The sequence below is a fragment of the Jaculus jaculus genome, chromosome X, assembly GCF_020740685.1.
Source record: "Jaculus jaculus isolate mJacJac1 chromosome X, mJacJac1.mat.Y.cur, whole genome shotgun sequence".
In the NCBI taxonomy this organism is placed as follows: Eukaryota; Metazoa; Chordata; class Mammalia; order Rodentia; family Dipodidae; genus Jaculus; species Jaculus jaculus.
The window spans coordinates 50602379-50619609 of record NC_059125.1 but is presented as its reverse complement, the minus strand read 5'-3'; the positions used below and the strand labels follow the sequence as shown (position 1 = coordinate 50619609).

Genomic DNA, 17231 nt, shown 5'->3' with positions numbered 1-17231 from the left:
AGATGCACAAAAGTTGAAGCAAGCACATTGTCACCGATGTCCACTAGGTGGCGCAAGTGTCTGCACTTTGATTTCAATGGCTGAGGTCCTGAGGCATCAATTCCCTCTCCCTCCCCATTCACTCACTCCAAAAGAAAAAGAAATAAATAAAAATACCTAGGAGTGGTACTGCATGCCATTACTTTCAGCACTTGGAAGGCAGAGGTGGGGGGATGGATGTGAGTTCAAGGCCACTCTGAGACTATGTAGTGAATTCCAGGTCAGCCTGGACTAGAAAGAGACCCTACCTGGAAAAAACAAAATATATATATATATATATATATTTTAAGCTGAACATGGTGACACATGCACTCAGGAGGGTGAGGTAAAAGGACTGCTATGAGTTCAAGGCCAGGCTGAGACTACATAGTGATTTTCAGGTCAGCCTGGGCTAGAGCAAGAAAAAAGTATTATTATTTTTTTTAGAGATAGGGACAGGGAATAACCAAGTGAAATTAGTAAGTCTCAAAAGAAGTAGCTTTTGTTTCTATTTTTTAAAAAAGTAGTACTGTTTTATTTTAAAACTTGTGGTACTGTTTCTACTTGAAAAAAAATTAGTGCTGTTTCTACTTTAAAAAAAAATGGCTTTAGGGCTGGAAAGATGTCTTAGCAATTAAGGCATTTGCCTGCAAAGTCTAAGGACCAAAGTTCGATCTCTCACGACATCCTATGTAACCCAGATGCACAAAAGTTGAAACAAGCACATTGTCACTGATGTCCACGAGGCGGTGCAAGCGTCTGCAGTTTGATTTCAGTGGCTGAGGCCCTGAGGCATCAATTTGCTCTCCCTTCCCCCTCACACACTCCAAAATAAAAAGAAATAATAAAAAATACCTAGGAGTGGTGCTGTATGCCATTACTTTAGCACTTGGAAGGGAGAGGTTGGAGGATGGATGTGAGTTCAAGGCCACTCAGGGACTACGTAGTGAATTCCAGGTCAGCCTGGGCTAGAGAGAGACCCTAGCTCGAAAAACAAAAAGAAAATATTTTTTAAAATATATCTGGGGCTGGAGAGATGGCTTAGCAGTTAAGCACTTGCCTGTGAAGCCTAAGGACCCCGGTTCGAGGCTAGGTTCCCCAGGTCCCACGTTAGCCAGATGCACAAGGGGGCGCACGCGTCTGGAGTTCGTTTGCAGAGGCTGGAAGCCCTGGCGCGCCCATTCTCTCTCTTCCTCTATCTGTCTTTCTCTCTGTGTCTGTCGCTCTCAAATAAATAAATAAAAAATTAAAAATATATATATATATATATCTGGACATGGTGACACAACCACTCAGGAGGCTGAAGTAAAAGGAATGCTATGAGTTTGAGGCCAGCCCGAGACTACAGAGTGATTTCCAGGTCTGCCTGGACTACAGCGAGACCTTGCCTCAAAAAAAAAAAAAAAATAGAGATAGAGACAGGGGATACCCAAGTGAAATTAGTTATTCTCAAAAGAAGTGGCTTTTGTTTATATTTTCAAAAAATAGTACTGTGTCTATTTTCCTTTCTTTCTTTTTTTATTAATGTGAGAGCGACCAACAGAGAGAGAAAGAGGCAGAGAAAGACAGGTAGAGGGAGAGAGAGAGAATGGGCACGCCAGGGCTTCCAGCCACTGCAAACAAACTTCAGATGCGTGTGCTCCCTTGTGCATCTGGCTAACGTTGGTCCTGGGGAATTTAGCCTTGAACCGGGGTCCTTAGGCTTCACAGGCAAACACTTAACCGTTAAGCCATCTCTCCAGCCCTGTTTCTACTTTTCTTAAAAAAAAAAAAAAGTAGTACTGTTTTCATTTAAAAAATAGTACTGTTTCTATTTGAAGGAAAAAAAAACTAGTGCTGTTTCTATTTTTTTAAAAAAATTGCTTTACGCAGGTAGTGTGAGGCACTGTGAGGTCATGGATATCCAGGCCATTTTGTGTCTGGGTGGAGGACGTTGTAAGGAGTCCCACCCTTCCTTTGGCTCTTACATTCTTTCCACCACCTCTTCCACATTAGACTCTGAGCCTTGGAAGGTGTGATAGACAAGACCAGTATAAGAGGAGGAAAAGATCATGACATCAAAATAAAAGAGAGACTGATTGAGATGGGGAGGGGATATGATGGAGAATGGAGTTTCAAAGGGGAAAGTGGGGGGAGGGAGGGTATTACTATGGGATATTTTTTATAATCATAGCAGTTATTAATAAAAATTTGAAACAAAAAATAAAATAAAATAAATGGCTTTAGGGCTGGAGAGATGGCTCAGCAGTTAAGGCATTTGCCTGCAAAGACTAAGGCCCCATGTTCGAGCTCCCACCATATCCTATGTAACCCAGATGCACGAAAGTTGAAATAAGTGCAATGTCACCATTGTCCACTAGGTGGCGCAAGCGTCTACAGTTTGCCATCAGTAGCTGAGGCCCTGAGGCATCAATTCCCTCCTCCCTCACTCACCACAAAATAAAAATAAATAAATAAAAATACCTGGGAGCGGTACTGCATGCCATTACTTTCAGCACTTGGAAGGGAGAGGTGAGAGGATCTATGTGAGTTCAAAGCCACGCTAAGACTAGGTAGTGAATTCCAGGTCAGCTTGGGCTAAAGAGAGACCCTACCTCGAAAAACCAAAATAATAATAATAATAATAATTTTTGTATACTATGGATATGGTGACACATGCACTCAGGAGGGTGAGGTAAAAGGACTGCTATGAGTTCAAGGCCAGCCTGAGACTACATAGTGATTTCCAGGTCTAACTGGGCTAGAGCAAGACCTTACCTCAAAAAAAAAAAAAATTTTTTTTAGAGATAGAGACAGGTGATACCCAAGTAAAATTAGTAAGTCTCAAAAAAAGTGGCATTTGTTTCTATTTTTTAAAAAGTAGCACTTTTTTTTAAAAAGTAGTTTTTATTTTTAAAATACTAGTAGTGTTTGTATTTGAAAAAAGAACTAGTGCTGTTTCTACTTTTATTTATTTTATTATTATTTTTTTTGAGTTTGGGTCTCACTCTAGCTCAGGCTGACCTGGAATTCACTATGTAATCTCAGGGTGGCCTCGAACTCAAGGAGATCCACCTACCTCCGCCTCCCAAGTGCTGGGATTAAAGGCATGCGCCACCACGCCCGGCTTTCTATTTAAAAAAAAAAAAGGCTTTAGGACTGGAGAGATGTCTTAGCAAGTAAGCCATTTGAAGGCACAGACTAAGGACCCACGTTCCATCTCTCACCACATCCTACGTAACCCAGATGCACAAAAGTTGAAGCAAGCACATTGTCACCGATGTCCACTAGGTGGCGCAAGCGTCTGCACTTTGATTTCAATGGCCAAGGCCCTGAAGCATCAATTCCCTCTCCCTCCCCCAACACTCACTCCAAAAGAAAAAGAAAAAGAGAAAGAAAAATACCTGGGAGTGGTGCTGCATGCCTTTACTTTCAGCACTTGGAAGGCAGAGGTGGGAGGATGGATGTGAGTTCAAGGCCACTCTGAGACTACGTAGTGAATTCCAGGTCAGCCTGAGCTAGAGTGAGACCCTACCTCAAAAAAAAAAAATTTTTTTTAGATGGACATGGTGACACATGCACTCGGGCGGCTGAGGTTAAAGGACTTTTATGAGTTCAAGACCAGCCTGAGACTATATAGGGATTTCCAGGTCAGCCTGAGCTAGAGTGAACCCATGTGTATATATATATATATTAGATATATATTAGAGATAGAGATGGGGGATACCCATATGAAATTAGTAAGTCTCAAAAATGGTGGCTTATGTTCCTATTTTTTTTAAATAGCACTGTTTATGTTTATTAAAACGTAGGACTGTTTTTATTTTTTTAAAAAAGTAGGGCTGTTTCTATTTTTAACAATTATTACTAGTTCAATGAAAAAGGAGTGCTGTCTTTATTTTTCTTTTAAATAGTACTGTTTCTATTTTTTTTTTTTTAAAGTGGTGGCTTTAGGGCTGGAGAGATGGCTTAGCAGTTAAGGCATTTGCCTGCAAAGACTAAGGACCCAAGTTGGGTCTCTATCCAGATCCTATGTAAGCCAGGTGTGTAAAAGGTGAAGCAAGCACAAATTCACACGTGTCCACTAGGTGGCGCAAGCGACTGGAGTTTGATTTCAATGACTGAGGCCCTAGGTCACCAATTCTCTCTCCCAACCCCATACTCTCTCTACAATAAAAGTAAATAAATAAAAATAGCTGAGGGTGATGGTGCATGCCTTTAATCCCAGAATTTGGAAGGCAGAGGTGGGACAATGACTGTGAGTTCAAGGTCACCCTGGGACTACATATTGAATTGCAGGTGAGCTGGGCTAGAGTGAGCCCTACCTCAAAAAACAAACAAAAATTTTAGCCAGACACAGTGACATATGCACTCGGGAGGCTGAGGTAAAAGGGCTGCTATGAGTTCGAGACCAGCCTGAGACTACATTAGTGATTTCCAGGTCAGCCTGGGCTAGAGCAAGACCTTACCTCAAAATAATATTTTGTTTAGAGATAGAAATGTGGGATATCCAAGAGAAATTAGTAAGTCTCAGAACAGGTTGCCTTTGTTTCTATTTTTTAAAAAGCAGTACTCTTTTTTTTAAAAAAAAAAAAAAAAGAGGTGGCTTTAGGGCTGAATAGATGGCTTAGCAGTTTAGGCATTTGCCTGCAAAGACTAAGGGCCCAAGTTCGGTCTCTACATAAGACAGATGTGTAAAAGGTGAAGCAAACGCAAGGTCACACATGTCTAACTAGGAGTTGCAAGTATCTGGAGTTGGTTTTCAGTGGCTGAGGCCCTGGGGCATGAATTCTCTCTCCCTCTCTCAAAAATAAAAATAAAAATAAAATTACCTGGGTGTGGTCGTGTATGCCTTTAATCCCAGCACTCGGGAGGCAGAGGTAGGAGGATCACTGTGAGTTCGAGGCCACCCTGAGACTACATAATGAATTCCAGGTCAGCCTGGGCTAGAGCGAGACCCTACCTCAAAAAACAAAAATTTTTTTTAAAGCTGGACATGGTGACACATGCACTCCCTAGGCTGAGATAAAAGGACTGCTATGAGTTTGAGACCAGCCTGAGACTACATTAGTGATTTCCAGGTCAGCCTGGGCTAGAGCAAGACCTTACCTCAAAATAAAGTAAATAACAATATTTTGTTTTAGAGATAGAGAGTGGGGATACCCAAGTGAAATTAGTAAGTCTAAAAGATGTGTCTTTAGTGCTGGAGAGATGGCTTAGCAGTTAAGCCTAAGTACCCATATTCAATTCCCTAGTGCCCGCTTAAATCCAGATGCACAAGGTGTTGCACGCATCTGGAGTTTGTTTGCAGTGGCTAGAGGCCCTGGTGCTCCCATTCTTTCTCTCTTTCTCTATCTCTTTCCCAAATAAATAAATGCATATAATATTTTTAAAAAAGAGTTGCCAGACAGGCCTGTCTGTATTCCTAGCTACTCGAAAAGTTGAAGCAGAAAGATCAAAATTTCAAGCCCACCCTTGGTAAATTAGCGAGACCCTATCTCAAAATAAAAAGTAAAAACAGGGCTAGAGACACATCAGTGGTAAGTGTGCTTGTGACATAAGTGAGGCCCTATATTCAATCATCAGTGCTGCAAAAATAAAAGCAAAACAAAAACAAATAGTTGCATGGAGCTGGGCTAGAAGCACAGGCCTATAATCTCAGCACTCAGGAGGCTGAGGCAGGAGAGTCAGGAGTTCCAGGCCAGCCTAGGCTACATAGTGAATTTCAGTTAAGCCTGGGTTACATAGTAAGACCCTATCGCAAACAAAAGTTCTGAAGGCACTGAGGAGATGGATCAGTGGTTAAAAGCACTTGCTGCAGGGCTGGAGAGATGGCTTAGTGGTTAAGCGCTTGCCTGTGAAGCCTAAGGACCCAGGTTTGAGGCTCGACTCCCCAGGACCCACATTAGCCAGATGCACAAGGGGGCGCACGCGTCTGGAGTTCGTTTGCAGAGGCTGGAAGCCCTGGCGCGCCCATTCTCTCTCTCTCCCTCTATCTGTCTTTCTCTCTGTGTCTGTTGCTCTCAAATAAATAAATAAATAATTTTTTAAAAAAGCACTTGCTGCACCAGCCTGATGCCCAGAGTTCAGATCCCTCTAGCCCATATAAAGCCAGACACAGCTGTGCACTTATCTGTAGTCTCAACATGCTTTTGGCAATGGGAGGCAAAGACAGAAGAATCCTGAAGCTCTCAGGCCATGTAGTCTGCTGCTCACAGTGGAAAACAAGAGAGACTCTTTCAAAGCCGGACGAGGTGGCGCACGCCTTTAATCCCAGCACTCAGGAGGCAGAGGTAGGAGGATCACTGTGAATTCAAGGGCACCCTAAGACCCTAAAACTACATAGTTAATTCCAGGCAAGCCTGAGCTCCAGTGAAGCACTACCTCGAAAAAAGAGAGAGAAAACTGGGCGTGGTGGCGCACACCTTTAATCCCAGCACTCTGGAGGCAGAGGTAGGAGGATCGCCATGAGTTCAAGGCCACCCTGAGACTACATAGTGAATTCCAGGTCAGTCTGGGCCAGAGTGAGATCCTACCTCAAAAAACCAAAAAAAAATAATAAATAAATAAATAAAAAGAAAAGAGAGAGAGAGAGAGAGAGTGAGACTCTCTCAAACAAGGTGTAAGGTAAGGACCAATACACCAAGGTTGTCCTCTAATCTACACATGCATGGCATGTACACGCTTGTGCACGTGCACGCGTGCGCACACACACACACGGGCTGATGATGTGTCTCAGTGGTGGCACTTGTGTAGCCAGTGCAAAGCCTTGGATTTGATCACCAGCATTGCAAGAATAAATACATCAATACATGGACTACATAGGTCATCCCCACCTGTAGTCCCCACCAAAAGACCATTATTGGGCTCAATTTCTGGTGTTTCCCTTTAAACCCTTTATATCTCTATCTATCTATCTATCTATCTATCTATCTATCTATCTATCTATCTATCTACCTACCTACCTATCTATCTCTGTGTGTCACACAGGTACCCATATAGGGTCACCACAATCAACTCTTCCTTGCTTTTGCCAGAATATACTCTGTAAGGCACATGTATTCTCCAGTGGATGCTCTACGGGACAAGATGAAACCCCGTCATCCATATCACTTTGTAGAAATCATTGGCTACAAGTGGACTTTTTTGTCCTCAATGAGATAGAGTCTTTGAAGTTTAGGCTGTCCACAAAGCCACAGTCATTCTCTTTCCTTGGTCTCTTGAGTCCTGGGATTAAAGGCATGCACCACCATGCTTGATTTATAAATGGACATTTATAAGATTTTTACACTTATGTTTCTCTTCCCATTTCAGATCACAGAGATCTTTTTTCTTCTTCTTTTTTTTTTTTTTTGGTTTGGTTTTTCAAGATAGGGTTTCATTCTAGGCCAGACTGTCCTTGAATTCACTATATAGTCTCAGGGTGGCCTTGAATTCACAACAATCCTCCTACCTCTTCCTCCCAAGTCCTGGGATTAAAGGTGTGCACCACCATGGCTGGCTCGCACAGATTTGACTTACAAGATTTCTCCATTGCTTGTGCCTATCAGCCTTGAGCCCACAGCTGTAGACACTTGTGTGTTAGAGGTAGACATGGAATTGTTGGAGGCTGTTTTCTCCAGAATTCTTCAGAGAGACAGGACCAATATATGATTTACCTAAAGGAATTAGTTTATGCAATTATGAAAGCTAAGAAATCTCATAACCTGCCATCTGTAAGCTGGGGACCCACAAGAGCAGTGGCAGAGCTCTTAGAACCAGAGGGCTGACAGCGCAGGCAAGTAAAAGACAGAAGAGGATGCGCTCAAGCTGTCAGAAAGAGGGTGAGTTCCCCCTTTCCTTCACCTTTTGTTCTATTCAGACCCTCAATATATTTTTAAATTATTTTTTATATTTTTATTGACAACTTCCATAATTATAAACAATATCCCATGGTAATTCCCTCCGTTCCCCACTTTCCCCTTTGAAACTCCACTCTCCATCATATTCCCTCCCCCTCTCAATGAGTCTCTCTTTTATTTTGATGTCATGCTCTTTCCCTCCTGTTATGATGGTCTTGTGTAGGTAGTGTCAGGCACTGTGAGGTCATGGATATCCAGACCATTTTGTGTCTGGAGGAGCACATTGTAAGGAGTCCTACCCTTCCTTTGGCTCTTAACATTCTTTCCGCCACCTCTTCTGCAATGGACCTTGAGCCTTGGAAGGTGTGATTGAGATATTTTAGTGCTGAGCACTCTTCTGTCACTTCTTCTCAGCACCATGGTGCCTCCTCAGTCATCCCAAGGTCACTGCCATCTGAAAAGAGAAAATTCTCTAGCCAGTGAAAGTAGCATTAATATACGGGTGTGAACATTAAGAGAAGTGCTTACTGGGCAGTTTGGTGAGAATAGTGTATACTTTTAGCCAGACAGCAGCAGATGTTACACTCCTAGGGCTCATGACTACCCCTGTTGTAGGTTTTCAGTATCAGGGATGTATTCCCACCCATGGAGTGGGCCTCCAGTAAAAATAGAGGGCTCTTGGTTTCCCCATAACAACTATGCCACTATTGAACCCGTTGTCTCATTTGGCCTGACTGGCTAAATATAAGGCTTGCAGTGTCCACTGTTGGGTATCTTCACTGGTGATTTCTCTCCCATTGAACTGTATGCAACATGGCTTTTTCCAGCTTTCTGTACCACTTTGTGCATCTGGCTTTATGTGGGTACTGGGGAATCAAACCCTGGCTGTCCATCCCCTTCATTTATGTATTAAAATTTTCTTCTAGAAGCTGAGAAGATGGTTTGATGCTTAAAGAAGCTTGCTTACGAAGCCTTCTGGACTGGGACTGATAAGTAGAAATTAAGAAGAAGAAAGTTGGCCAAGCATGGTGGTGCACCTCTTTAAGAATCCCAGCACTTGGGAGGCTGAGGTAGAAGGATTTCTGTGAGTTCAAGGCCTGCCTGAGGCTACATTGTGAATTCCAGGTCAGCATGGGCTACAGTGAGACCCTACCTCAAAACAAACAAACAAACAAAAAGTTAAACACCATAATTTTTCCTCATATGTGGATATTAGCTTCAAAAACTTAGATTTGAATGTGAGCTTGAGTAAGAGTCAGTAGTAGAGGCCAGGAAGCTGGAAAGGGGAATTGAGGGAGGGAAGAGAGGGAAAATTATAACAGAAATGTAAGTTGAGAGCCAGTATAATACTGGGGTGAAATGGTCTAAGTGGGGTCAAGGGAGGGGATGGAGGATTGGAGGAAACTTAATAAAAAAATTAAAGATGGGGGACTGGAGAGATGGCTTAGCAGTTAAGGCGCTTGCCTACAAAGCCAAAGGACTTTGGTTCGATTCCCTAGGTCCCATGTAAGCCAGATACACAAAGTGGGGAATGTGTTTGGAGTTTGCTTGCAGTGTCTGGAGGCCCTGGCGTGCCCCCCTCCTCCTGTGTCTTTCTCTCTCTCAAATAAATGAATAAATAAAAACGAAATATTTAAACACTTAAAGATAGATATGCAGAGACTTCCCAGTAAGATAATGGCATAGGAGCCACACCAAAGCAGCCTGAGGAGGGAAATAAACAGCATAACAGAAAAACACTCTTTTTTTTTTTTTTTGAGGTAGGGTCTCACTTTGGTCCAGGCTGACCTGGAATTCACTATGTAGTCTCAGGGTGGCCTTGAACTCACAGTGATCCTACTATCTCTGCCTCCCCAGGGCTTGGATTAAAGGCATGCACCACCATGCCCAGCTCCAAAACACACCCTTCTTTCAAAAAGTGAAGTTTATTATAAGCGAAGTCATTACCAGCCACAGCAGAGAATCGGGAGAGAGTAAGATCTTCCAGAAAGGAGGAAACCAGCCAGAATCCCACGAAGGCACCAGCAGCCCTGGTCCACCCACATGCCTTCCCTGCCGGCACAGAGCTACAGGAGCAGAAACCAGGTGGAGGGATTTTCCACTCACATCATCCTCCTTTCAAAGTTCAGAAACATGAAGGGGAAGACAGCTGGGACAAGCTGAGCAGCTGCTGAAGGAGAACACAGAGGGGACTAGCTGAGCAGCTCTGGTACAACTCCAGGCAACTTGCAAGCCTTCCATCCCCCAACTACCGTGTACATCTGGAGAGCACATTCACACCCAGCTGCATGGCATCCAACACAGCTGATCAGAACACTAGACCCACAGCGTAAGAACAGAGAGATACCAAAGTGGGCACTCAGCATTGGTGAGAACGGGAGTCACTCCAAAAGGGACAAGTGCCCACTTACACAAAGGCAGGTACATAGGCCTCAACTGGAATTAACAATCTCTCTTTCCATATCAGGGCAAGTTATGGCTTTACCATTCTCAAATAAGTTATTTTGGCCTTTGATGTTCCCTGGTGCATAGGTCCTTTGTCTTTTTCTTCTGTCATTATTGGGGGTAGGGTCTGACTTGGACCTAGGCTGACCTGGAACCCATTTCATACCAGAAATCTGAAGCTTCCAGTTGACAGAAATAAGGGTGTTGGGCAACACACACCCTTAGGGAGTTTGGCTTTATTAGATTATCTGTTTTAATCCCTACTACTGCATAAAAACATAACTCAATAATAAATGCAAAAATGGTCTGGATTGAATGTGTATATGACTCAGTTGAATTTTATTTTTTTTTAATTTTTATTTTTTTGTTCATTTTTTATTTATTTATTTGAGAGTGACAGACACAGAGAGAAAGACAGATAGAGGGAGAGAGAGAGAATGGGCGCGCCAGGGCTTCCAGCCTCTGCAAACGAACTCCAGACGCGTGCGCCCCCTTGTGCATCTGGCTAATGTGGGTCCTGGGAAGTCGAGCCTCAAACCTGGGTCCTTAGGCTTCACAGGCAAGCGCTTAACCACTAAGCCATCTCTCCAGCCCTCAGTTGAATTTTAGAATTTGCTAGTAAATTGCTCCACACAGTATACTAGAATACTTGAATAGCAGGCAAGCCCAATAGCTAGGATCACTTCTGCTATTTTCTTAGAGTATAAGAGCTATGCTTGACACCTCACCTTAAACTCTTACCCTTGAGGTATATAAAGTTGGATATACATGGCTAAGAACACTGCAGATAATCAGAAAACCCAAGCATCAAATTAACTCTACATTATAATACAAGAAACACAAAAAATCAAGATAATACAAGCCCACCAAAAATTACAAATCCATCAGAAATTACCTCCAATGACACTAATTTAGAAGAAATGCCTAACAAAGATTTCAAAAGAATAATTATAACTATGTGCAAGGCAATCAAAGAAGCTAGGCATAGTGGCACACATCTTTAATCCAAGCCCTTGGGAGGCAGAGGTAGGAAGATTGCCATGAGTTCAAGGCCACCCTGATATTCCATAGTGAATTCTAGGTCAGCCTGGGCTGGAGTGAAACCCTACCTCAAAACACACACAAAAAAAAAAAAGAAAAGAAAAAAAGAAATCAAAGGAGTCAAAGAAGGAAACAAACTCCTGAAGAACACAGGAAACCAACTTAATGAAATAAGGAGGTCAATACAGAACAGGAGTAAAGAATTAGAAATATTGAAGAAAAACCAATCAGAAATATTAGAAATGAAAACAGAGCGAGTAAAAACAAACAAACAACAACAAAAAAAAACTCTGAAGAAAGTCTCACCAGTAGAATGGATCAAGGAAAGGACAGACTATCTAAACTAGACCAGGTGGCAGATCTAATACAGTCCAACAAAGAGAAAGACAGGCTAATAGGAAAGTATGAATGGGAATTTCAAGACATTCAGGACACTATGAAGAGACCAAACATGAGAATTCAGGGCATAGTAGAAGAAGAAATTCACTCCAAAGACATACCAGGTATGTTCAATAAAATTATAGAAGAAAACTTCCCCCAGGTATGAAAAGTGATGCCAGTACAAATAAAGGAGGCCTATAGAACGCAAAAAAGACAAAATAATGAAAGAACCTCTCACCATTATATTTTAATTAAACTACAAAGCAAACAAACTAAAGAAAATATATTGAAAGCAGTTAGAGAGAAGAATCAAATCGCATACAAAGGCAAGAACATCAGGATAACAGCAGATTACTCAAAACAAACTTTAAAAGCCAAAAGGGCTTGGAATGATGTATTCCAAGTTCCGAAAGATAACAACTGTCAATCAAGATTACTTTATCCTGCAAAGCTATCCATCCAAATAGACAGAGAAATAAGTACATTCCACAACAAAAACAGGCTAAAGGAATATATGAACACTACACCAGCTCTAGAAAAAATCTTGTAAGTATCCTCCATTCAAAAGAGAAAGAATAGAACACACATAAGGAACCAGGAAAAAATAATCCATACTCAAATAATAGTTAATACAAGAAAGTAAAAGAAAAACCAGAAGAACTACAAAACAAGAAGAATGGCAAGAATAAATACATACCTTTTCATAATAACTGTTAACATCAACAGCCTCAGTGCCTCAACCAAAAGACATAGGTTTGCAGACTGGTTTAAAAGGCATGATCTTTCTATTTGTTGCCTCCAAAAAACTCATCTTTCCATAAAAGATGGACACTATCTTAGGATTTAGGTTGGAAAACAGTGTTTCAAGCAAATGGGCCTAGGAAACAAGCAAATGTTGCTATCCTAATATCTGACAGGGCAGACTTCAAACCAACAATATTTAGGAAAGACAAAGAAGGTCACTTTATATAGATTAAAGGAACACTAATATAGGACATTACAATCCTAAACATGTATGCACTTAACACAGGAGCTCCCAAGTTCATCAACAATCACTATTAGAACTAAGGTCACAGATAACCAAATAGAGTTGTAGTGGGTGACTTCAACACCCCACCCTCATCAATGGACAGGTCATCCTGGCAAAAACAAAAAAATAAACAGGAAGCATCTGAATCACATGAGGTCATTCAGCAGCACATGGAACATCCTCTAAAATAGACCATATATTAGGACACAAATACAAGAAAATTGAAATAATTCCTTGCACTCTATCTGATAACAAGGGCATCAAAGTATAAATCAATAGCAAGAATAGCTGTAGAGCATATTCAAAATCATGGAAACTAAACAATGCACTACTAAATGATGAATGGTTCAATGAAGAAATCAAGAATGACATCAAAAAATTCATAGAATCAGAGCTGGAGAGATGGCTTAGTGGTTAAGGCACTTGCCTGAAAAGCCAAAGGACCCAGGTTTGACTCCCCAGGACCCAAGTATGCCAGATGCACAAGGGGGCGCATGCATCTGGAGTTTGTTTGCAGTGGCTAGATGCCCTGGCATACCCATTCTCTCTCTCTTTCTCCCTATTTCTGTATGTCTCTCAAACAAATAAATAAAAATAAAATATTAAAAAAGAAATATTTTTAAAAGAAATATATTTTTTAAAAATTCATTGAGTCAAATGATAATGGGAACACAACATCAAAACTTTTGGTACACAGCCGGGCATAGTGGCGCACGCCTTTAATCTCAGCACTCTGAAGGCAGAGGTAGGAGGATCGCCATGAGTTCGAGGCCACTCTAATTCTACATAATGAATTCCAGGTCTGCCTAGGCTAGAGTGAAACCCTACCTTGAAAACCAAACAAAAGAAAACAAACAAACAAAACAAAAAAACTTTTGGTACAAAATGAAGGCAGTCCTAAGAGGGAAATGTATAGCTTTAAGTGCCTATATTAAGAAATTAGATTGGGAGGCAGAGGTAGGATGATTGCCATGAGTTTGAGGCCACCCTGAGACTCCATAGTGAATTCCAGGACACCCTGGACTAGAGTGAGACCCTACCTCAAAAAACGAAAAAAAAAAAAAAAAAAAGAAAAGAAAAGAAAAGAAAAGAAAAAAGAAAAAGAAAGAAATTAGAAAGGCTGGGTGTGGTGGTGCATACCTTTAATTCCAGCACTCGGGAGGGAGATGTAGAAGGATTGCTGTGACTTCGAGGTCACCCTGAGACTACATAATGAGTTCCAGGTCAACCTGGGGCAGAGTGAGACCTTACCTCGAAAATCAAACAAACAAAAAAGAAATTAGAAAGGTCGCAAGTAAACAACTTAATGCTTTACTTTTAGGCCTTGGAAAAATAAGAACAAGGCAAACCAAAAATTAGTAGACAGGAAGAAATAATAAAGATTAGGGCAGGGGCTGGAGAGATGGCTTAGCGGTTAAGCACTTGCCTGTGAAGCTTAAGGACCCCGGTTTAAGGCTCGATTCCCCAGTACCCACGTAAGCCACATGCACAAGGTGGTGCATGCATCTGGAGATCGTTTGAAGTGGCTGGAGGCCCTACTGCGCCCATTCTCTCTCTCTCTCCCTCTCTCTCTTCCTTTTTTTAAAACTTATTTATTTATTTATTTGAGAGCGACAGACACAGAGAGAAAGACAGAGAGAGGGAGAGAGATAGAATGGGTGTGCCAGGGCTTCCAGCCTCTGCAAACAAACTCCAGACGCGTGCGCCCCCTTGTGCATCTGGCTTACGTGGGACCTGGGGAACCGAGCCTCGAACTGGGGTCCTTAGGCTTCACAGGCAAGCACTTAACCGCTAAGCCATCTCTCCAGCCCTGTCTCTTCCTTTTTCTCTCTCTGTCTGTCTGTCACTCTCAAACAAATAAAAATAAACAGAAAATTTGGAAGATGGAAGTTAGTTGTTAATCATTAGAAAAAAGATTAGGGCAGAAATTACTGAAATAGAAACAAAAAATATAAAGAATCATTGAAACAAACTGATGGTTCTTTGAAAGGATAAACAAGATTGATAAACCCTTGGCAAATCTGACCAAAAGAAAAAGAAAAGAGACACAAATAAATAAAATTGGAGATGAAAAAGGCACCATTACAGCAGATACTAAACAAGTGCAAAAAAATTATAAGCACATACTTCAAGGACATATACTCCACTATGTTTGAAAATCTGAAAGAAATGGATGATTTTATTGACTTATATGACCTATCAAAATTAAATCAAGACAAGATTAACCACTTAAATAAATCTATAACAAGTACAGAAATCAGGCATGGTGGCTCACGGCTTTAATTACAGCACTTGGGAGGCAGAGATAGGAGGATCACCATGAGTTCGAGGCCACCCTGAGACTTCGTAGTGAATTCCAGGTCAGCCTGGGCTAGAGCGAGGCCCTACCTCAAAAAACAAAACAAACAAACAAACAAGCAAAGTAAGTACAGAGACACAAGATACAAGCAGTTATATTTTTTTAAAAAATCTCCCAACTAAAAAAGCCCAGGCCCAGATGGATTCACTGGGAATTCTTTTGTATTTTTTTATATTTTATTTTTATTTATTTGAGAGAGGCATATATAAAAATAGGCATGGAGAGAGAGAGAGAGAATGGGCACACCAGGGCCTCTAGCCACTGCAAATGAACTCCAGATGTGTGTGTCCCCTTGTGCATCTGGCTTATGTGGGTCCTGGGGAATGAAACCTGGGTCCTTTGACTTTGAAGGCAAGCACCTTAACCACTAAGCCATCTCTCCAGCCCCACTGGTGAATTTTACCAGACCTTCATGGAATAACTAACACCAATGCTTCTCAAACTTTCCCATAAAATAGAAAAGGAGGAACTCTACCAAACTCCTTCTATGAGGCCAGCTGATAACAAAACCAGACAAAGACAGAACAACAACAACAACAAAACTATACACCAATCTCCCTCACGAACATAGATGTAAAAATTCTCAACAAGATATTGGCAAACAGAATACAAGAATATATCAAAAAGGTCATTCATGCCAACCAAGTAGGCTTTATCCCAGAGATGTAGGGATGGTTCAATTACACAAATCAATGGATGCAATACACTATATAAATGGACTGAAGGACAAAAGTCACATGATTATCTCAGTAAATACAGAAATGCATTTGACAAAATCCAACACCCTTTCATGATAAAAGTCCTACAGAAACTGGGAAAAGAAGAACTATATCTCAACACAATGAAGGCTATTTATCACAAATCTATATCCAACATAATACTAAATGGGGAAAACATTGAAGCTTTTCCACTAAAATCAGGAACAAGACAAGGGTGTCCACCGTCCCCACTTTTATTTAATATGGTACTGGAAGTCTTAGCCATAGCAATAAGGCAAGACACACTCATAAAATGTATACAAATTGGAAAGGAAGAGATAAAGTTATCATTATTTACAGATTTTATTACTCTATACATAAAGGACCCTAGAGACTCTAGCAGCAGACTGTTAGAGCTGATAAACACTTTTAGCAACATAGCAGGATATAAAATAAACACACAGAAATCCATAGCATTCCTATGTAATAACAACAAACACACAGAGGATGAAATCAGAGAATCCCTCCCATTCATCATTCATACTTGCCTCAAAAAACAGCACCTTGGAATAAACCTAACCAAGGACGTGAAGGCTCTCTACAATGAAAACTTTAAAACACTCAATTGAGAAATTGCAGATGACACTGGGAAATGGAAAGACATCCCACGTTCTTGGGTCAGAAGAATCAATATTGTGAAAATGTCAATCTTACCAAAATCAATCTACACATTTAATGCAGTCCCCATCAAAATTCCAATGGCATTCTTTTTTTATACATAAAAAGGCTTTATTAGCAGGGGAGCAGGAATGTAATCAAACAAGCCAAATCCCATATCATCATCTGACTCCTCAGACTCTTTTTTTTCCTTCTCATCCTTCTCCTCTACTGCAGCAGGGGCAGAACCAGCAGCAGGAGCTGCAGATCCAGGGACAGCAGAGCTAGTCACAGCTCCACCAGCAGGCACACCGGCAAACTTGCCAATACCTGGGGCAATGACATCATCAATATTTTTCTGTTCAGCTCATTGATAACCTTGTTAAGCCAGTCATCATCAGCCTCAATGCCCATGCTGTCCACGGATCTTCTTGATGTCCTTGGCACTGGGGGAGGAGATGCCCTTGAGGGCGACCAGCAGGTAGGAGGCAGAATACCGCATGTCGACAGCGGTGGACAGGCCTACTGCATGCAACGTCAGCAGCGTCAGCAAGCGAAAGCCCAATGACACCCTTCATGTAAATAGAAAAAAACAAACCCCAAATTCATTTGGAAGTGCAAACAACTGTGAATATCTAAAACAATTTTAAGCAACAAAAATAAGGCTGGTGATATCACCATACCTAATTTTAACCTATGTTACAGAGCCATAGTAACAAAAACAGCATGGTACTGGCAGAAAAACAGACATGTAGACCAATGGAACAGAATAGAGGACCCAG

The 17231-nt window shown here is 41.4% G+C and overlaps 1 pseudogene; it reads right to left on the bottom strand.

The window, feature by feature from the left end:
- Positions 1-16564: 16564 nt before the first annotated feature.
- On the bottom strand, positions 16565-16951 carry LOC101618188 (annotated as a pseudogene).
- Between the last annotated feature and the right edge of the window lie 280 nt (positions 16952-17231).